Source organism: Myxocyprinus asiaticus, chromosome 30, assembly GCF_019703515.2.
Source record: "Myxocyprinus asiaticus isolate MX2 ecotype Aquarium Trade chromosome 30, UBuf_Myxa_2, whole genome shotgun sequence".
NCBI classification, from domain to species: domain Eukaryota; kingdom Metazoa; phylum Chordata; class Actinopteri; order Cypriniformes; family Catostomidae; genus Myxocyprinus; species Myxocyprinus asiaticus.
Genome location: NC_059373.1, coordinates 20768688 through 20791182, shown reverse-complemented (window position 1 = coordinate 20791182; position 22495 = coordinate 20768688). Strand labels below are relative to the sequence as shown.

At 40.5% G+C, this 22495-nt stretch overlaps 1 long non-coding RNA gene across 1 annotated transcript in view; it reads right to left on the bottom strand.

The window, feature by feature from the left end:
- Nucleotides 1-22495, bottom strand: part of LOC127421487 (uncharacterized) — a 48498-nt gene that overhangs the window by 14776 nt on the left and 11227 nt on the right. Inside the window, exon 2 of the long non-coding RNA XR_007894001.1 lies at nt 22038-22158. This is a non-coding gene — a long non-coding RNA (uncharacterized LOC127421487). The remainder of the gene's footprint in view (nt 1-22037; nt 22159-22495) is intronic.

The following is a 22495-nucleotide window of genomic DNA, read 5'->3' as shown; positions in this document are numbered from 1 at the left end:
AATGTGTATGTGGCAGAAATCTTTATTCACATTCTAAAATTAGTTTTTTTGTCAGTCCAATTGAGTCACATGTTCCGCTAAAGGCGATGTCCTGTGGCTGTCTTGAATCCTCTCACGGGGAAGGTCGAGCACATATGGGAAAGCATGATATTAAGCTAATTAATTAAATCAACTTATGTGCAGTTAGCCTTTCCTAACTGTGTCTGTCTCAGTGGAACAGTCAATCTTTTTTTTTTCATAGTCTAATATAGACTGTCAATATTTTTGTTTGATCGATCGCTGTTCATTTCCTTTGGTGCTGAAATGCGTTTGACTGGTTTTGCAGCGTAACAATATCTTTTGTTCATGTTTAAAGAAAGCAGCAGTTCCTCTCCTTTCCATACATTATAAAAACTTTTTATAATTATTTTATTTTTATTTTTTTAAGTAATGAAAGGCAGTTTTACATGGAAAGGCAGCGGGTTGAGACATCTAGTGCTGTTTACATTCTCTGTCTAGGGGAAAACTGTAATGTGTCAAACAATGAAGATGAAGAGACAGCATTCCGTGTTTTCTTGCCATGTTTCAGAAGAAGAAATACAAACAGATATAGTATATAGTTTGCTTAGCGACATTTCCACAGTATTCGTCCAATCACTGTTATTGTAAACGGTGCAGCGACTTTCCTTGCATCATTGCTTTGCAAATTTTCTGTGAAATATCAAGAATATTTTTATTATTTACTGTGAGCATTTTTGGGTGTAACCTCGTTATTTTGATTTTGATTCTCTCATGAATAAAAAAACAAACAAATTCTCTCTGCGGATTATAAAAAGCTGGCATTTAAAACACATTTCATTTTAACGTGGCGAGGCCTATATTTAAAATTCGATGCCCTGTTCAGTTCTTTATTTATTATAAATGCATCTACAGATTTTTTATTTTTTTATTTATTTATTTATTTTACATATGGGCATTCATTTATTATCGTATTTTGAAACACTGATGTTCGACCTGGAATTTAGACTCTTAGTCTATCATCTAAGAGTGAGTTAGGCTACCTTTTGTAAATTAATGTTTGGTTTGATTGTTCTAAAGTTGATATTTGATATATTTTATGTGTAATTTTATTTCTATATTTAGATTTTTTTAAGTGTAGGTTTAAATACTATGTAGTTGCAATTAGAGGTCAAAGTAAATAATTTATCACTTGGAATTCATTTATGAAATAGAGGTAGGCTAAATTTGCGCCTCATTATTTCACGCCTTTGTAAATGTAATATTACACCATATCTATTGTTTTTTAGTGTTATTAGTGCTCTCTTATGTTATAGTTATTAAGCTTATTTAAAAAAAAAAACATTTATGTCTGTTATCCTATTGAAGGTCTGTGCTTAGTGTCTAGGAAACGCATCTGACTGGTGTCTTGTGGAAATTTCTACAACCTAATTATACAGGGCTTTGACTAATAATCGACATAACCTACCGACTAGTCGATTTTGAAATTATGCCATTTTACATATGCCTAGCTGTTGTGTTGTTGAAATGTAATTAATTAATATATCCATTATAAATCCTGATAACTCATGATGCACTGTTGTATGTGACAATTATAGTTTATTAAAACCACAAAGGTGAAACATGAATTAGAACTGTTGTGCCAGATGATGGCCCAACAATGCCCTCTTAAAATGTAAAAAATGCCCATGAAAAACAACTCCAGGGGTCAAATATTGCCCCTTAATGGAAAGGTTAATATAAATCACTCTGGTATGAATGGCCTCTTTTAGAAATGCTTTAGCCAATAGATACATATGTACTCAAGAAAATTAAAAACTTCAACCTAGGGAACATGCCCAGACCCCTATTGACAATAAGGGACACTTCTTTTCTTGGTCAGGTTGTTGTGTGTACCCTGAGATTAAATACTGCAGGAATGCGATTATATGATTTGTTTTTTAATTTAATTTTTATAAAATAGAATGTAATGGTAATAGATACGTTTAAAAAAGAATATTACTTTAGAGTGCTTTTAAGTGTCAACCAAGCACCCCAGCCATGACACCTATTTCAAATCTACTGAGTTTGCATGGATGATTTAAAGAGAAATACAAAACATTTTATTTGGTTAATTTTCTTTTAGTGAGTTCATTTAGTTAGTTTTATTATCTATAACTTACACTGAACATGAAAAACTAAATTTACAACAATCACTTCATTCAGGGTGTAACGATGCTGGCTGCTGCTGGCAATGGCAATGATGAAGACGATGACGAAGTGTAGAAAACCCAAGTGCAGTTTACTTACAAACGTGATAACCAATAACCCTAACTACAAACGTGAAACATAAAACATAAACATGACATAAACATAACGTGGCTTGACTTGGCTAGAACAAAACACATCCACATACATTCAATACTTGACAATGGACAATGGCAAACATGAGGGCTTAAATACAAGACATGGGAGAACATAAACCAAAGAACAAACAGAACTCATAACAAGATAATTAAACAATAAACCAATGAAAACATGACACATGAACATGGAGGGAAAACATGAAATCACCTGACAAGGGATCACATGACATGAAACAGGAACTAAACTTTTCAAAATAAAAGACATGAATCAACAAAATACACATGACATGTCCCCCCCACTAAGGGACGGCTCCCGACGCCCCAACACATAAACAAAACATATAAAATATGACATAAATTCCAGAGTTCTGTAGGGAGCTGGGGGGGGTGGTGTCTTGAGGCGTGGGGTGTGGTGTGGTGAGAAAGGGCGAGGGGCATGGAACCAGGGCAAAGTCAGTGGGGGGTGGAGCCATGAGAGGCTCGAGGGGCAGAGCCATGGAACTTGGTGCCCGGAGAGTAGCCGAAGACTCGAAGGGCCAGGGTGGAGCTGATGGCAGGGAGGACCAAGGCGGTGCTGGAGGCTCGGAGGAACAAGGCGGAGCTGGGGGATTGGAAGACTGAGGTGGAGCCGGTGGGACTGAGGACCAAAAAAAATAAGTTGCATGACCTCCTGCATTCATTGATCGACTGGAGTCACATGGATTACTTTTATGCTGCCTAAATGTGACTTTTGGACCGTCAAAGTGCTGGCACCCATTTAATTGCATTATAAGGACCTGACAGAGCTCTGAATTGAATTCAATTCAACACAAATCACAAGTAGAATGGCAGTCAGTCAGAACGGCAAATGTCAGTTCATAAACATTTACTTTTCACACTGTTCCACACACAATGCTATCTTATGACATCGAAACACTTTTACTGTAGTGAATGACTTGTAAGGTGATACATTTAAACATTTTTATTACATAACCAGCTACATTTACAAGCTTGTTCAGAAGTGAACAAATTGTGCTGAAGTTCAACTGATAGATTGTTGCACTTGCCAATGCAAAGGACAAGGGTACATGTCCTGAAAAGTGTGGACACGTGAGCCTAAGAGTTATAGAAGCACCACAAAATGATACGGCTGCCTTAGCAACTGTGGTTTGGGAGATTTGTTTGGGAGAAAATGTAACTCACTTTATCCGTAACTCAGTGGACATTTCACCTCAGAACTGCTGTGACACGTTTAAGGAACTCCATAATATTATATCGCAAAATGTCGCAACAGTTGCATAATTTTCATGAAATCAGAAATTTTCATGAAAACTTATTCATTAAATCTCCAGGAAAATAATGGAAGCAATTTGTGGTTCCCCAGGATTACCAACCAAAACATGTCCATCTCTTTACAAAAACTATGATGTGTTTTTTTTTTTTTTATGGGGGGCTTTAACTTGTGCATATTTCTCTTTCTCTAATGCGCAGGAGCCCACTTGGCAAATATATAGTATGACATTTTAAAGAGGTCTCAGTGCATCTTTCCATAGAATCACTCTCATTATACTGGTATCACCTTAGTGTCACGTTTAAATGTGTTTTAGTTCATATTTATGTTTTGTTTTGGTTTCACGTTTGGATGTAAATAAACACTGCACTTGGGTTCTTCACACTTCATCGTCTTCGTCTGCCTGTCATTGCTAGGTAACGTTACACTTAGACACTCCAAGAGCTGTGTGCAGCAATAAGCGACAAGTGGCTACAGGGAGAGATTGTAAATTATCCGCTCTGCCATACAAGAGTGATTTTTCATTTTCTCCTGGTTAAATATTTACTTTGATAGAAGCAAGTGCACACATATATTCACAAGTCACACAATCAACAAATCACACTAAGTGCAGGTCGCTTTCTCCAATAAACCTTGTGAAACTAATTAGGCCCTAATTCCTCTCGGCTGGTGATAGAGGTAGCATATAAATGACAGCCTATCAGGCCTTCTCATCATAGATTGAGGTCACTTAAAAAATAATAGATCTTCCCAGATCAGGAGAGGGATGAATATTTATGGGGTGAGGAATTTATTAAAAGCCACTTTATATTCTCCTTTTTTGCTTGATTGGCTCTTATGGAGAGTGCAGAGAGACTGTGTTGATCTAAAAGCATGCACTGTGACTGAATTAATGGACTCATGTAAGAACATAAAATATGTGTGGGGAAAAAAGAAAAGCAAAGACAGAGGATATGTGACAGTGATTGCAATCATTTACATTTGTGCTAATTGTGATCTTTCATAATGTAGTGTAAGACATTTGACTTTAGGTGGGGTCAAGAAGCCAAACTGTAACAGTGAATAATGGTAATAATGGCAAATATGCACATATGCAGGGGAAAAGTCAATTAAAAAAACAAAAAGAGATAAATATAAATTATATTGCTTATGGTATAAAGTCTGTGGCCACTTTTATTCGGTGTACCTCTCTAATAATGGATAAATGGATTGCTCCCAGAACAGCCTGAATTTTTTTGTGACATGGATGAACTGGTCCAAATATAAAGTTTTTGAAAATCATTATATTAAAAAAAAAGTACATTAATTAATAAATGCCAGTGTTTCCATTTTTTACATTTATTATTATATTTCTGTGAAATAAGCATTTATTATATTTATTTTATTGCAATATTTGCTTGGTTATGTCAAAAGCTCATTTTAATTTGTTTGAGAACATTAGACAGGATGTTACGGTGCCTTGGAAGCCTGAAACCAGATTTGCAGGTACCTTCATATTGACTGGCCAGTAAAGTAGCTGCCTTTGGTTTTGGAAACATGTTTTCAAGATTTTATGCATTAATGGTGTGTTCACATCATGTCAGAATTACCGTAATTACGAAATTTCGAATTGTAAAAAGCAGCCTGGTCTCATGAAATTTACGTGAGCAGGTTGGTAAAAATGTGTTCAAATCTTCATCGAACTCGTAATTACAAACTGTAAACTCAGAATTCTGTGAAAGCTCTGACTTGACGGTCGTGACATCGTGTAGTGGCCTTGACAGTTAAAGGTACACATATTTCTGTTCGATACACCTTTTTATTATGCCATTGATGCCTGGAGCATTTTTTGTTGTAGTGACAAATATTTTGCTGTTATCAACAACAAAGCTGTTATAAGTGTTTTCATAGAAACGGATAATTTACAAGGTCTGACATGAATAGCTCCGAGTTGAATCTATGAGTTGCCATCTCGTAATGACAGTAATTCCGAGTTTGATGTGAATGTACTGTGAGAGCCCATGCATTGTTGCCACCTGATTAGCTAATTAGATATGCATTAGATATATGAACATTTAATAAATGGTGTACGAATGGCACTTTCAAATAGAAAGTGACAAGAATGTACGCCGTTAGAGTAAAGTTGCTTATAAAGAAAAGTGATACTAAAGGCAAAGATGAAGCAGTATATATTATTTTAGAGATATAAGAGAACTCATTTGTTAAAATAAAAAATAAAAAGTGATGCAAAGGCAAAAATGCAGTAAAATGGAATACATTTTGAAGACAATCCACATAAGATCTGATGGGTATGCAAAGCAGTATAGCAATATAATTTACATGTTATGAGATCCCATGTGAGAAAATATGTTCCAGTTTATAAGGCATTTGATGCTAATAAAATGCATGTCCTCACTACTCTTACAGGATTTCTTCCTTGAGTTTCAGCATTTAATTTACAGCTTTCTGTGTTTAAACGCCACCGGTTGTGCTGGTTTTAGTAACTGCAGTGGCTTCAAACATGTGTGATCCAAAGCTCATATTTAATTGTTAAGGGCCTTTCATCACTGGGCAAAGAAATAAAAAAACTCACGGTAAAAAAAAAGAAAAAACTTTGCTTTGTCTGTGTGCGAACATTTGCCTCAGGTGTGAATGGCTTCACAGGAATCCATTGTTTTGATTCAAAATGTTAAGCAAGAAATCGCAGCAAGAAATTGCGGCGACAATTCATGTTTGGTGTGCAAAGGCCTTAATAAGGGGCCACTGTATGTAGATTGGCTAGTATTATAGCAGTCACTGAGAGAGAGTGGCAGTATGAGGTCTGACTGATTGGATTAAACCCATAACGCTTTACAATCAACCCTCTACTGTAATTAACATCATACGCAGTAATATCCTATGCTTTCATAAGCCAGACAGAGTAATGCACTCTCTTGTCTTCCAATATATTTATTAGATTTCAGAGCACTTTTATAACATTTTTAATGTCATTTAAAAAAAAAAAAAAAAACCTTGTTCATATGTCCCACCTAAACTTCCTGTTTCAATAGGAAATATGTCAACACTATTTCATGGAGTATTTAAAATCAAAATAGGTAAACAAACAGCTCTGAGCTTACTTTCTCATGACAAGCATGTAAAGGATAAAAAAAAAAAAAAGAATGATTATAGACAATGCTTTACACCACAGCTCATTGAAAATGCCACTGTGAAACCTAATCGACTCCTTTACTAAACATTAATTAACAGAGAATGAAACCAGTTCGATTAAAGGACGCAACGGGTATCAAACAAGCCACTGATTCAGTATCGACCAAAGGTGTTTATGGGGATGGGGGCATGATCGTGTGTCTGTTTGCGGGAGAGAGGGAGTGGTGTGGCTCGTCATGCTGGGTGGCATGATTTCTAACAGCTGTTTCTCATTACAGTGATGGCGGAAAGAGCCCTTAAAAGCAGACAAAACGCCAGAGAAGACAGAGAGAGAACGAGTGTACAGTGTTGGCGTGTGTTTATATTCAGTGTTTTGATCTATTGAGTATTGTGACAAAGTTTAAGTTTATTTTGAGAGTGAATTATTGAACTGAGTGAAAGCATTAAAAAAAGTACGCTGTACACAAAGGCAAAGATTATAAAAGCCTGACCTGAAGCGTGTCACTGCTCTCATTTCCACACCCGAACCCTGACATTGTGTCACAGTGATTTGAGCAACTTGTTTTTGTATCAATGAACTACTGATGTCTGCTGACTTTACATAACACATCAGAGGCTTGATGTATGCTTCAGACATGAAAGAAACACAGCAGGAAAAGGAAATGCTGTTCAAACCCAACGGAGAGTTTTGTATCCGGAATGAAGTCTGACAATGTGTGTTTTTTTTTCTATCCTTTATATTTACATTTACATTTATTCATTTGACAGACGCTTTTATCCAAAGCGACTTACAAAAGAGGAATAATACATCATAAGCGATTAATCTTAAGGAGACAGTGGTACAAAAAGTGCTGCATTATAAAGTTTCACTAGCATCAGAATAGTAGTATCCAAGACAGATTAGAGAGCAACAAGAATATATATATATATATATATATATATATATATATATATATATATATATATATATATATATATGTATTGTGTGCATGGTTAAGTGCTCAAGGAAAAGATGTGTTTTAGCTGTTTTTTGAAGTCAGAGATTGAGTCTGCTTCAAGGATGGAGTTGGGAAGGTCATTCCACCAACGTGGTACAGTAAAACCGAAAGTCCGGGAACGTGTTTTGGTGCCTCTTTGTGTTTGTACAACAAGGTGCCGCTCATTAGCTGACCACAGGCTTCTGGTGGGAACGTAGCTCTGCAGAAATGATTTTAGGAATGCTGGAGCAGAGCCAGTGACTGTTCTGTATGCCAGCATCAGAGTCTTGAATTTGATACTTACATCAACTTGCAGCCAGTGAAGAGAGACAAGGAGTGCTGTAACATGCGCTCTCTTTGGTTCATTAAAGACCAGACGTGCTGCTGCATTCTGGATTATTTGCAGGGGCCTAGTTGCGCATGCAGGGAGGCCTGCAATTAGAGCGTTACAGTAGACCAGTCTAGTTATGACAAGTGACTGAACAAGAAGTTGTGTGGCATGTTCAGAGAGGAAGGTTCTTATTTTCTTGATATTGTAGAGTGTAAATTTACTTGATCGTGCTATCTTTGAAATGTGGTCTGTGAAATTGAGTTTGTTATCGATGGTTACCCCTAGATTTCTGACCGGTTTATATGAGAGAATTATTTCTTGAATGGTCTCAAGAAATGCATGTTACACTAAAACCTGATTTATACTATGGAAGAAGCTGAACTTTTTTTCTCCTGGACAAACAAAAGCATCCTAGGTGAACGAAGCCAGCATTTATAATACACGCAACTTCATTTTAAAATGATTTCGTTTAGAGTGATGTCACGTGTTTAACATACTGTTCCAGACATGGAAGCAATGCCAATTATGCAGGTTTTTCTCTCCGTGGATTGCCGCTTTTAGCGCTGTATCACTTCTTTGCTTTATTAAACTTGTCATGGAGCCCCTGCCACTTATAAAAACTCCAATCTCACTCTACACATTTTTCATGGCCACGCTGTCTTTGTGGAGTTTGTGCTGCGAATCGTATAAAAAAGTATACTTCTTCACAATCTCTGAGAGACAGGCTTCAAAATTGTCCATTTTCACGTCCGTAATCTAGGTAGCAACTAGGATTGTAAATAAAAAAACATCACTGTCCAAACCACTGTCACACCTCCATCCGTCTCTCCTTCCTCTGCGCCTTCATTTCACACTTCAAAGAGGTACAGTATTTGAACATCCAGCAGAAGGCTCCCAAACAATTGTCTCATCTCCGACAAGGCAATCTATCTGTAGCGGATTATGCTCTCTGATTCTGCACATTAGCTGCCGCCAATAACTGGAACAAACCAGCACTCATCACATCTTGTCACCGGGGGTTGAATAGATCGCTCCAGTTACAGCTTGTAGGGAGAGAAAATTCCATGGGGCTAAAACAATTCATACAACTGTCTATCCAGGTCGATCATCATCTACACTCCTGCCTCACTAAACAATTACCCTGTGCACGTGCAGACTCTCAATAAGAGTTGCCATCCTCCAGCTCAGTTATGTATTTCCCCTTCCTCTCTAACTAACAAAGAACCCATGCAGCTCAGCTCCACTCGGATGTCACCGGCAGAACGGAAGCGGAGACAGGAACAACACTTCTGTTTATATTGTGGAGCAGCTGAACACCTTCTATGATCCTGCACAGTCCGCCCACCTTGTTTAGCGATAAGCTCCGTTCATTGTACCACTATATACCATAAATCTCTCCTGATGAAAGTTACAATCTCCAATTCTCACCATTCAATTTCTGTCAATGCCCTACTGGATTCTGGATCAGCCGGGAACTTCATCGCTTATTCTCTCCTCCCTGAACTCCACCTCCAGGGAAAACCATGCCCCGCACCTCTCCCGATCTGCCCCACCGTGGGAAAACCAGCAGCTCTGGATTCATCACCCAGCAGACTGAACCCATTACTCTTCAAGTTGGTGCCCTTCACTTTGAATCAATTACTCTACTCGTCCTTGATGACACCACTGTGGACATTGTCCTGGGATTACCCTGGCTGGTGCATCACAACCCCATCATCTTTTGGTCCAGCGGAGAGGTTTGTGCCTGGAGTGAACGATGATTTACTGACTGTCTCTCCCTTCCTTGCTGTACTGTCTCCCTCGATAAACCTGCTGTGAGTTGTCACTTCCATGTAATACCACCTCCATTGAGAGCCCTACCATTGCTCAGTCCATGTCCATATTACCAGAATACCAGGAGTTTATAAACATTTTCAATCCCCAAAGGGCATACCAATTACCACCACACAGGCCCTGCGATTGTACTATCGAGTTGCTGCTTGGTGCTCCACTTCCTCATGGACAAGTGTATCCTCTATCACTCCCCGAACAATGAGCTATGAAGGATTACATCAGAGAGGTCCTGAATCAGGGTTACATTCATCCATCCACTTCCCCAGTGGCCTCCAGCTTCTTCTTCGTAGCCAAGAAGGACAGGGGACTTCGATCGGGTATTGACAACTGGGATTTGAACAAGATTACTGTAAAATTCAAATATCCACTAACCCTTGTACGATCCGCACTCGAACTCCTGAGAGGCACCACCATCTTCTCAAAACTTGACCTATGCAGTGTGTACAATCTCATTCACATCGTGAAGGTGATGAAAGGAAGATCGCCTTTATCACCTCCAGTGGTATAGGTACATGGACTCAAGATGGCGCCGAGTATGGCTGCTGCGTTGCGAGCTCCGACACAACATAGCAATGTTTTGTTTGTTTTGTTCATAATTCTTATGTTTTTTGTCTTGGATGTTGTCTGCCTTATTGTCTACGACAGACAAACACTTTTGGACATTGGTTCAGCAATCTCACACCGAAAACCGGACTTCACATTCTTCAATGCCGACCCACTGTTTACAAACACGCAAGCGGAGCCCTTTGTCTGGGCAGCACAGCCGCGGAAACGCAGGAGGAAAAGGGGAAACAGAGCCGGCGTTCTCATCAGAGTAAGACGCCGTGCAAATCGACCCCCGCTACCCACTATTCTACTGGCAAATGTTCAGTCTCTGGATAACAAGCTCTGCGAGCTGAAAGCACGGATCTCTTTCCAACGAGAGACGAGGGACTGCTGCATTATCTACCTAACAGAAACTTGGATGTCTGCGGAGATTCCAGACTCAGCCATTGAACCCGCGGGGTTCTCCGTGCACCAAGCGGACAGAGCGAAAGACCTCTCGGGTAAAACTAGAGGAGGTGGTGTATGTTTTATGATCAACAAATCCTGGTGTGATCAGAGGAACGTACATTCTATCAAGTCTTTCTGTTCTCCTGATCTGGAATTTCTTATGCTTCTGTGTCGACCATTCTGGCTACTGAGAGAATTCACAGCGGTCATTATCACTGCTGTGTACATTCCCCCACAAGCCAACACAGACCGGGCACTCAAGGAACTGTATGGGATTATAAGTGAGCAGGAAACCGTGCACCCTGAGGCTGCATTCATTGTGACCGGGGACTTTAATAAAGCCAGTTTAAAATCAGTCACACCAAAATATCACCAGCACATTAGTTTCAACACACGAGGGGACCGGGTTTTGGACCATTGCTACTCTCCGTTCAGGGATGGCTACAAATCCCTCCCCCGCCCACCATTTGGCAAATCGGACCACTCTTCCATTCTGCTTCTGCCCGCTTACAGGCAGAAATTGAAACAGGAAGCACCCACCCTCAGAACGATCCAGTGCTGGTCGGACCAATCAGAATCTATGCTACAAGACTGTTTTGATCACACGGACTGGGAGATGTTCCAGTCCGCCTCTGATGACGACATCGAGCTTTACGCTGATAGTGTAATGTGTTTCATCAGAACGTGCGTAGAGGACGTGATTCCGACCAGGACAATACGGATCTATCCGAATCAGAAACCTTGGATCAATAGCGATGTTCGCGTGGCACTTAATGTGCGGACCTCCGTTTTTAATTCCGGGAACGCGGAGGAGCATAAACAAGCCAGTTATGCCCTCCGAACAACTATCAGAACCGCAAAACGCCAGTACAGGAGTAAGATTGAAGGACAGTTTAACATCACCAACTCTAGAAGCATGTGGCAGGGAATTAACATCATCACGGACTTTAAAGGGAATAAAAACTCCACCATGAACACCGCTGCCTCTCTACCGGATGAGCTAAATACTTTTTATGCTCGTTTCGAGGGAAATAACACCGCCCTCACGGAGAGAGCTCTCGCGGCTGAAGCTACAGAGGTTAGTTCACTCTCCGTCTCTGTAGCGGATGTAACCCGATCCTTCCGACGGGTGAATATCCGCAAAGCCGCGGGCCCAGACGGCATTCCGGGCCGCGTCATCAGAGCGTGCGCGAACCAGCTGGCTGGTGCTTTTACGGACATTTTCAACCTTTCCCTCTCTTTGTCTGTTGTCCCCACATGCTTTAAAACATCCACCATTGTGCCTGTACCAAAGCAATCAAAAATAACTTGTTTAAATGACTGGCATCCTGTTGCTCTTACCCCCATCATCAGCAAATGTTTTGAGAGACTAATCAGAGATTACATCTGTTCTGTATTGCCACTCAATCTTGACCCGCTGCAGTTTGCTTACCGCAACAACCGCTCCACTGATGATGCCATTGCATCTACAATACACACTGCTCTCTCCCACCTGGAAAAAAAGAACACTTATGTGAGAATGTTGTTTGTAGACTACAGCTTAGCATTCAACACCATAGTGCCCTCCAAGCTAGATGAGAAACTCTGGGCTCTGGGCTTAAACAGCTCGCTGTGCAGCTGGATCCTGGACTTCCTGTCAAGCAGACGCCAGGTGGTTAGAATAGGCAGCAACATCTCCTCATCACTAACCCTCAACACTGGAGCCCCACAGGGCTGTGTTCTCAGCCCACTACTGTATTCCTTGTACACACATGACTGTGTGGCAACACATAGCTCCAATGCCATCATTAAGTATGCTGATGACACGACGGCGGTAGGTCTGATCACTGACAATGATGAAACAGCCTACAGAGAGGAGGTGCACACCCTGACACACTGGTGTCAGGAGCACAACCTCTCCCTCAATGTCAGTAAGACAAAGGAGCTTGTGGTGGACTTCAGAAGAAAAGACAGAGAACACAGTCCCATCACCATCAATGGAGCACCAGTGGAGAGAGTCAGCAGCTTCAAGTTCCTGGGTGTCCACATCACTGAGGAACTCACATGGTCCGTCCACACTGAAGTCATTGTGAAGAAGGCTCATCAGCACCTCTTCTTCCTGAGATGGCTGAGGAAGTTTGGAATGAACTGCCACATCCTCACACGGTTCTACACCTGCACTGTGGAGAGCATCCTGACTGGCTGTATCTCCGTCTGGTATGGCAATAGCACTGCCCACAACTGCAAAGCACTGCAAAGGGTGGTGCGAACTGCCAGACACATCATCGGAGGTGAGCTTCCCTCCCTCCAGGAAATATATACAAGGCGGTGTGTGAAAAAAGCTCGGAGGATCATCAGAGACTCCAGCCACCCGAGCCATGGGCTGTTCTCACTGCTACCATCAGGTAGGCGGTATCGCAGCATCAGGACCCGCACCAGCCGACTCCATGATAGATTCTTCCCCCAAGCAATCAGACTTCTGAACACTTGATCTCCCACGATCAAAATACATCAGCACTGCTCTTTATTACCCTTACTCTTATATCTCACACCGGACTGTCATAAATTATATTATTATTATTATATTATGTTCTCTCTTAACAACTGACTATCAACCGACAGCCTGAATGTCAATACAGTACAATACTGTACATTCTATATGTATATATATATATATATATATATATATATATATATATATATATATATATATATACACTTTTTATATATATATATATATATATATATATATATATACACTTTTTTATATATTTTTATTTTTAATTTTTATTGAATTATGTGTATCTATATAGTGCGTATTGTATACTGTACAGTGTATGTTATTATTTGTATATTGTTGAGTGCAATTATGTGTATAACAGATGTTTAAATTATTGTAAATTGGTATATGTCTCATCACTGTCACAACTGCTATGTTGATCGGAACTGCACCCAAGAATTTCACACACCATTGCACTTGTGTATATGGCTGTGTGAAAATAAAGTGATTTGATTTTTTGATTTGATTTTGATTTTTACTATAAGTACTGCGTTATGCTGTATGGTCTGGTCAACACCCCCTGCATTTTCTAGTCTTTCATGAATGAGATTCTGTGTGAGTACTTGCACCGTTTTGTCATCGTATATGTTGATGATATTCTCATTTATTCCTCCTCTCTTCAAGATCACATCCATCATGTAAGACTAGTTCTACATCTGTACCTTAAGGCTGAAAAGTGTCTCTTCCATCAGACTTCTATTCACTTTCTGGGATATGTCATCAGTTCCCATGGCATGCAGATAGATAATGCCCATTCTAGTTAAATACCAACAATCGAAACTTTGAATATCTATGCTCAGCCAAATGTCTGAACCACCATCAAGCACGTTGGTCACTGTTCTTCACCTGTTTCCAGTTCACTGTCACCTATTGACCTGGCACCAAAAACTTTAAAGTCTACACCCTTTTCTGACTCCATGCATCAGATCACAACTCCTCCTCATCACCTGAATCCATCTTCCCTCCCTCTATCCTGGTGAGTCTCATACAGTGGGATCTGGACCAGCAAATTGCCCATGCTACCACCACTGAAACTGCACCTGCCGCCTGCCCACCAGGATGCACCTACATTCCCACCTCCCTACACCACAAACTTCTCAACTGGCTTCACTCCACTCTGGCATCGGGGCACCAAGGCACATCACAGACGATTGCCCTAGTCCGTAACTGCTGTTGGTGGCCCCATCTCATTCGTGATGTCAACACCTACATGCGTGCTTGCCCGTAATTTGCAACGTCTAAGGTGCTTCGCCGTCTCCCAGCCGGGAAACTTCAGCCCTTACTTGTTCCCCGAAGACCGTGGTCCCACCTGGGGGTGGATTTTATCACCGACCTTCCCCCGTCCAGGGGCCATACTTCCACGTTCTAGTGCTGGTGGATCAATAAAGGCCTGTCGTCTGGTTCCTCTCAAAGGGCTCCCCACAACACTAGACACTGCAGAGACATTTTCCAGCATGTCTTCCATAATTATGGTCTCCCGGAGGACATAGTGTCAGACAGAGGTCTCCAGTTTACGAGTATGGAAGGCTTTCTTCAACCTCCTGGGCATCTCCATCAGCCTCTTCTCAAGTTACTACCCACAGAAAAACGGGCAAATGGAGCGTAAGGTCCAGGAGATAGGTCGGTTTCTCAGAACCTAATGTAGTAAGAACCAGCAAGAGAGGAGCCGCTTTCTACCCTGGGCAGAATATGCACAGAATTCCCTGCGCCATCTTTCCACTGGAATCGCCTCCTTTCAGTGTATTCTTGATTTTCAACCCCCTTTGTTCCCTTGGTCTGAAGAGCCCTCAGAAATCCCCGCAGTCAACCATTGGCTCAGAATTAGCGAGCAGATGTGGAATACTGCTCACAAACATCTTTAGTGAGCAGTTTGTCACCAAAAGGAGCAGGCTGACACTCAATGTTCTGATCCACCTGCTTACCAACCTGACAAGAAGGTGTGGCTCTCCACCAGGCACATTCGTCTCCAACTCCCTTCAAAAAAGTCCATGATACATTGGGCCCTTCACCATTACACAGCAAATTAACTCAGTCACCTACCGCCTTCAACTTCCCCCACAGTACCGCATTACATCTACATTTCATGTATCCTTATTTAAGCCTTACCTGCACTCTCTTTCTTCTTCCCCAGAGACTGATGAGGATCGTGCTCCGCCTCTGTCGCTGCTCCTAGAGGATGGTCCAGCTTACAAGTTTCAGAATATTGTGGATTCCTGACGTCGACGGAGAAAGCTGGAGTACCTCATTGACTGGGAGGGGTACGGTCCAGAGGAGCAATCATGGGTCCCTCGAGATGACATCCTTAACCCGAGTCTTCTCGCAAACTTCCATCGGGACCACCTGGACTGTCCTGCTTCTCATGGACGGGGTCAAACTCGGCATTGGGGGTTCCGGACCTCTGGAGAGGTCAGCAGAGGAGGGGATTCTGTTACACCCCCATCAGTCTCTCCTTCCATTGCTGTCACACGATCTAATTCCCCGGTCTTCTGAGCCTCATCGCTCATTAGCAACACCTGTTCTCAATCATCTCATCATCAGGACGCTATATCCTCTACTCCACACTTCATTGTCTAGTCTCATCGTTGACAAGCTCAAGACCTCACCAGCCTTTTATAGAGACTTTAGTTTCATACTTGCTGGTTTTGTCAGTTCTATTTACCATTGTTTTCTTCTGTTCCTGAGAGTTTTTGAACTTCAGTCAATAAATATCCCTGCATTTCAGTTCAACTATCTTCTGTGTGCTACTTCACTTTGACAACCACACCCACGATTAGTTTTAACCAAACATCAACGCTCTTTGACCGACCGAGTTCTCCTAGGTCAAGAATTTCAGAGATGTGTGCGAACAGAAATATCACCAACCAAACACATTGGCAGAACAAAAATGTCACTGCATTTAGTCATCATTTGTCTGTGAATTAAGCAAAGTTTGTTTGCCTAGTAGGTACAAATTAGCCTTAAGTGATCAAAGACTGACGATTTTGTTGTATGACGAAAATAAATTATTTACAATTACCAAAATTTGTCTCAAATGGTAAAATTGAGGCAAAAATCTTACAGTGTGCCCCCAGCTTTAAAGTGTGTCTATGCGCACATGGTGTGTGTGTGTGTGTGTGTGTGTGTGTGTGTGTGTGTGTGTGTGTATGTGTGTGTCATTGTACACATGGTGTGTGTGTGTGTGTGTGTGGGGGGGGCTCATCTTTGGTGAGTCTAAGGTGGATGTACTGAGGAAGATTCAGGCTTCCTTTACACCAAGAGAAACACTAGAGTAACTCTCGGGAATTATTTGATAAAGGACTCTTGTCTGTCCATCTCCTCTTGTCATCCTTCCATCAGTTCTGAAAACTGAATCTCAAACAATATCCTAGTCTGACAGTAGAATTGGTCATGCTTTTGGAGCGGGCTTCTAGCTAGATACACTGCAATAGACATCGTCATTATGGACTGAGCAGTCTTTGCTGTTCTGTTGCTGCATTTTTTTAAATAATGAATTTTTTGAGCACATTTAACTTGATTGCAAGTGTATTCATGTATATTTTTATTTTGACTTAAAAAATATGTACAGTACATTCAGTGTAATGAGTTACAGTGTTAGTTTCAGTGGTAGTGAGAAATAGTACGTTTTATTTTTACTCTGGTACACACACCACCTCTTTTTATATACTAATATAAACATCAGTTTCATGTCTATCCTTGTATTTTTCATCTAGTCGAGGTTGATAAGGGTTTAAGAAAGTAATTAGTAATAAGTAATGCAATTACTTTTCAGCACAGTAATTAGTACAGTAATCTAATTACACTGTAGAAGATGTAATTAGTAGTTAGTAATTAATTACTTTTTTTAATTAGTTACTTACCCAACACCGACTATTACATACTCAAGTCTTTAGAGACCCTACGTATATTTATCACAAATGGATCTACAAAATGATCAGTGTAACGGGGTTCACACGATGGGCAAGGAGGAGGCAGGAACCGGCAGAAGAGTTAACGTAGCTTTAATGACATAAATCAACTTAAACAAACATAAACACACAGACACACAGCGGCCGCGTGTCTCTCTCTCTCTCTCGAACTGGCACCTCCGGCTCATCTTGATCCCCCTCCCGGCTGATTAGGACAATTCAGCACCAGGCGTGCATCCTTACGGCCTGGCCACGCCCTCCTCCTTGTCACATTCAGAAAGTGTAAAATATCTGGGCCCAGTCGCGGCATCCGCCACCCGACGTTGGCGGGAGACGCTGATGTAAACACGGAGATGGTGTGCAACATGACCCTATAAACTTTTAGTACTCAAGCCAGTACAAAAATAGGTATTTTGCAATTTTTGAATATTTTTTTATTATTATTATTATTTTATTGATTTATTTTGGTGTGTGTTACTCTATTTATAAAACAAAGATTGTGGAATACTAAAGAGGTGTGGGCACAACTCCAAAAATGGATGAGGTACAGGAGGTAGAATGAGGTCCCGGGTTGCTAAAGACCTGAGGTATGCGTTTAAGGGTAAAAGGAATTGTTCTCCCAAAATTGAAAATTCTGTCATCAAATTCTGTCACTCATCCTCATGTTGTTCCAAACCAGCAACACTTTCTTGCTTACACAAAAACATATGTTTTTTAGAATTTTAGCCTCAGTCACCATTCACTTTCATTGTATGGAGGAAAAAAAGGCCAGTGTCAAAAATCTTCCAAATTTATCCTCTTCTGTTCCACAGAAGAAAGTCATTTGGGTTTGGAAAGACAGTAGAAGTAAATTAAAGAATTTGCATTTTGGGGTGAACTATCCCTTTAACACACTCTCCTAACCTATCAAGTTTATGTTTATGAAGCAGTGTGTGTAAATTTGTGGCATCCCTATCCATACTCCATAGATTTTATGACTAGTAAATATGCAAAGCTTTTTGAACGTGTTGATGTAACGTTGTCAGATTAATGCCAAATTATTCAATAGCTACAGTCAAAATTAAAACATTTTTCATAAGTGATTGTGTTGCTCTGCGATACAGCAGGAAGTCAGAGAGCACAGAGCTCTACTTAATTATAGACAAGCTGAAACCTTCTGCAAGATTTACTCTGTCTTTATTATTATATCTGGGTCTCCCACACTGAAAGAGATTTATAATCTGTCACTCCATTATATGCACTCCCACGCAGCCACTATAGAGTAACAGTAAAGTTTTCTTATATGTTATGTGATTTAAGAATACAGCTTCCCATAAACCAACTTTATTTCCCTGTTGAGATTGGCCAAACCTTTGACATGTAAACCATACAAAGTTAATTTAATAATGCAGCTTATTATTCCTTATCCAGATATGAAACTCTTCTTACCTGTTATGAGGAATTTACCCTCTATTAATGAGACAGATACTATTTTCCTAAATGCTTAATAATTGAGTTTTGCATTAAGTATGAACTATTATAATAAATGGCTTGTCAACAGAATATATTCTCTAGGTCTTTTAGTCATTATAAGATCGACTGACTGTGAGAGATTAATTAGCATTGTCCTTATAATTGCGCAAAGATCAGCAGGGCTATTGTTCGCAATGACAGTGAAATGTGTTTAGACTCAGATTTAGCTCAGTGCATTAAAAAAAGCATAATTGGGTGTCAAATTGGCCTAATTAATGAACATACATTAATTAAAACTCGGTGAATGGCAAGGGAAATCGTTTAATGCAGTTTGTTGTGCAATTTAATAATGCAAAGGGTGCTTCCCTGACTGAAAAAAAAAAAAAAATGCACTGCAAAAATAATTAGTTAAAAATCTTAATTTTCTAAATCTTAATTTTACATTTTTTTTCCAGTAAAAATATCTAAACATTCTTTAAAAAGGTCAGGAAAGCACATGCAATTTTGCTTCTCAAGTAAATGTAACTTTTTTACAGGATGTTTACATATATTTACTGGAAAACAAGAGAAAATAGTGATTAAATAAATGCTGTGTATTGCGGTGCAGTGTTGACTCCCAACCTATCTCAAACCCCACCCAGTCACATAGCACAGGTATTTGGAACCCTTATCTCAATGGATGTGATCCAGGCTCCCCAACAGCACTGTGAGTAATGATCCTCTATCATTTGAGTTCTTGAGCACTACCGCAGGAAAGATCCATATCTACGCCATCACCACTCTGGCCTGCTACAACTGCCTCACTGACAATGATAATATCAAGGCAATGGCAGATGCAATTTCCTTTGAAATTAATTAATAGTAAATAATTACTCTACGTACACAGAGTGCTGCTAGATGAGAACAGGAAGAAAGGAAAGAAATATGACAAGACAATCTAGACACCTCCAGCGGCGGAGGAGGGCAGGGATGAGGAAGAGATAGAGTAACTCTTTCATGGCCTACAGGGATACAGTTAGCTGTTTGCTGTGACGGAGCATCGCTTACTTCTGCACGGAGTTCCGCCCCACTGTCAGCGTTACAATCCTCATTCATTCAACAAGAGCATTCCTGTCTCGTGAGGGCCTGGTGTACCCTGCATTACCATATCAAAGCCTCTCTTATTTCTAATTCCATCTAAAGTATTTGTTAAATGAACACTGTTAACTGCTGACTAGAGCCAGGCTATTGGGGGGAAAACAAGCAACATTCAAGAGCTAGGGAAGGGGTTTGTGGTGTGATCAAAGGTATGGTAATATCTCCATAAAATAAGCTTGGAGCTTTGACAATACTGAGGAGGAGGAAGTACAAAGTAAGACCTTGTTCTGTTTTAGTGGGGGGATGTAATGTGGTGGTCAAGCAAACATGTCTCTAAACTTGAAAACCCAGAATCAAATAAACAGGGCCGGGTTTTCCAATCTTTGCAGACCCAGAGCCCCACCAACCCCCCGTGAGACTCTCGATTCACCCAGTGACTTTATACAATACCTACAGACTGATCACACTGTGAATTCAGCCAAATACTTAAATTCTAACCACTGCCCCCAGTGGCCGAACCTTGAAGTGTTATTGAATGTATGGGCAAAGCACCAGTTTACAGTTAAAATGTCCACAGAGTGGCACCCAAAGTGCTTTTTAAAGCAAGTTGTTTTTAGTTGTAAATGATGCAATACAGTCAACAGGAATGCATATTTTATTAATCTAACCAATATAACAGCCATCCGCTTTGTATACAAACATTCAAACATCCTCATGTTAGAAGCCAAGAACATTAATGCATTTCACATTTTGAAAGCAATGCTGGAAACAGGGGAAGTGTGCTAATTGTTGATGACCACGAGGAAATAATCTCCTAGTTGTGGACTTGACATTCCACATATGTGAATTCTCCCTTTGTGCTTTCTAAGCTTTTCTGAGCGATATCTAATTAACCTCATGATGTGTGTTCCCACTTCTGCAATCAAGCTATTTAGGGCACTCACTCCACTGGGAGTAATTAATTTAATTAGAGTTACAGAGCAAAGACAAGGTCACCTACACATTTAGTTATAGGCATCTATACTGGATGTTTTTCAGTTGTGGTTGCTGAAATCCCAATTTGCCTAAGGGTTAACAATGACATTTGAAGGATTCACAGAAAAAACTACACCAAGAGTAATTTGGTTTGATTTTTGTGCAACTAACCGATAACAGACTAGATAACCTGAGAGGCAAAGAGGTGATATTTATGTAGGGCCTTGGCCCACTTAAAATGGCAGCAGAGACCGCATGGCCCTTTGTTCTATGATCAAAAGGAGAGACATTGAACTCAGTTTCCCAGGATCCTTCACAAATTCACAACTGGATGCGAAGTCCCGCCCATGGACCCAGTCTCAAACGCCATTGGTCGAGCGGCCTACGACCGATGACGTCATCTCGTCAACAAAACCCGCTGACAGATGAATTTCGGCCTCTCTGTGCTAAGCTCTGCCTGGCTGTTAAGGGACATCTGTACTGTGCATGTACTGAAGGAGTTTTCCCTCCGTTTGGACTGAGAACAAAGAGACCACGTTTTTCTAACCTCGCCATCTGTCCACGGTAGAGTAAGATTAACTTAGCTTTGTTCAAGTCTTTTAGTATACTTTTATCAACCGGTTCAGTTTCACTGTAAAGCAACAGTGAATTTATTTTGAAAAACGGAAAGGCGACCAGTTTCCCTTCTCCCTCTTTTTCATTCAACGTTGACTACTTTCTGCATTGTTCCCCATCGCTGGATCCGAAGAATAAAGCAGAGACGTGTATTTTCGCTGACAAGCATAAGACAAGGAACCATCCAGACCATTTCTCCTGACCGCTCAATGCAACAGGAATTCCAGCGGACAAACCTACTGAAATCACACAGGATTTCCCAAGTAAGGCTTGATATCTGGGCAGATTTAGTTTAGAAACCGTATCAATCGTATTTTTGATTCTAAATGCTGATTTTTTGAGTATATTTGTATGTTAAACTCTGCTCGCTGCTTCGAGTTGGGAGATTTGTTTTAGTTTCTTTTGGGGTTACGTTTGTTTTGTTGAGTGATTTGAACTAGTAATTCAGTCCCGCTGTTACGAGTGGTTACCCTTAACTAAACTGCATGCATTTTTCCTCTCTCTCTCTCGCTCTCATTCTCTCTCTCTCACTGATATTCATTGAGTGAGCGGTGCCTCAGTTTGTGTTCGACTCAGGCTGGTGAACCAAATTCTCCCACCTGTTTCGTCAGTTCCTTTGTGTGTCCGCTCATTTCCATCCGCACGTGGTATCAGCTCCATTTTGGACTTAACCCTCCATTTTGAACCTGATCCTCCATTTTGATTCCTTTGTTACCACACCTGGACACACACACACACACACACACACACACACACACACTAGCATATAGCTCCACTGTTAGCTTAGGATATCCTTGATTTTATTTTTGGATTATATTCGGATAGTATTGGCTGTGTTCACTACTGCTTGATTATAATAAATCTTGTTATATTATAATAAGTACTCCTGTTTGTTTTTGTTTGAATATTGTGTTGAAGCCAACCTCTGCCACGTGAGGAACTCCTAAGTTACCTCAGAGTACTATTATGTTATTGGTGTTAGAAACTAACTGTAACTAGATTACTATTAGATTTGTATACCAATAATTTAACTAGTTTTTCCCCTTGTTGATTATTT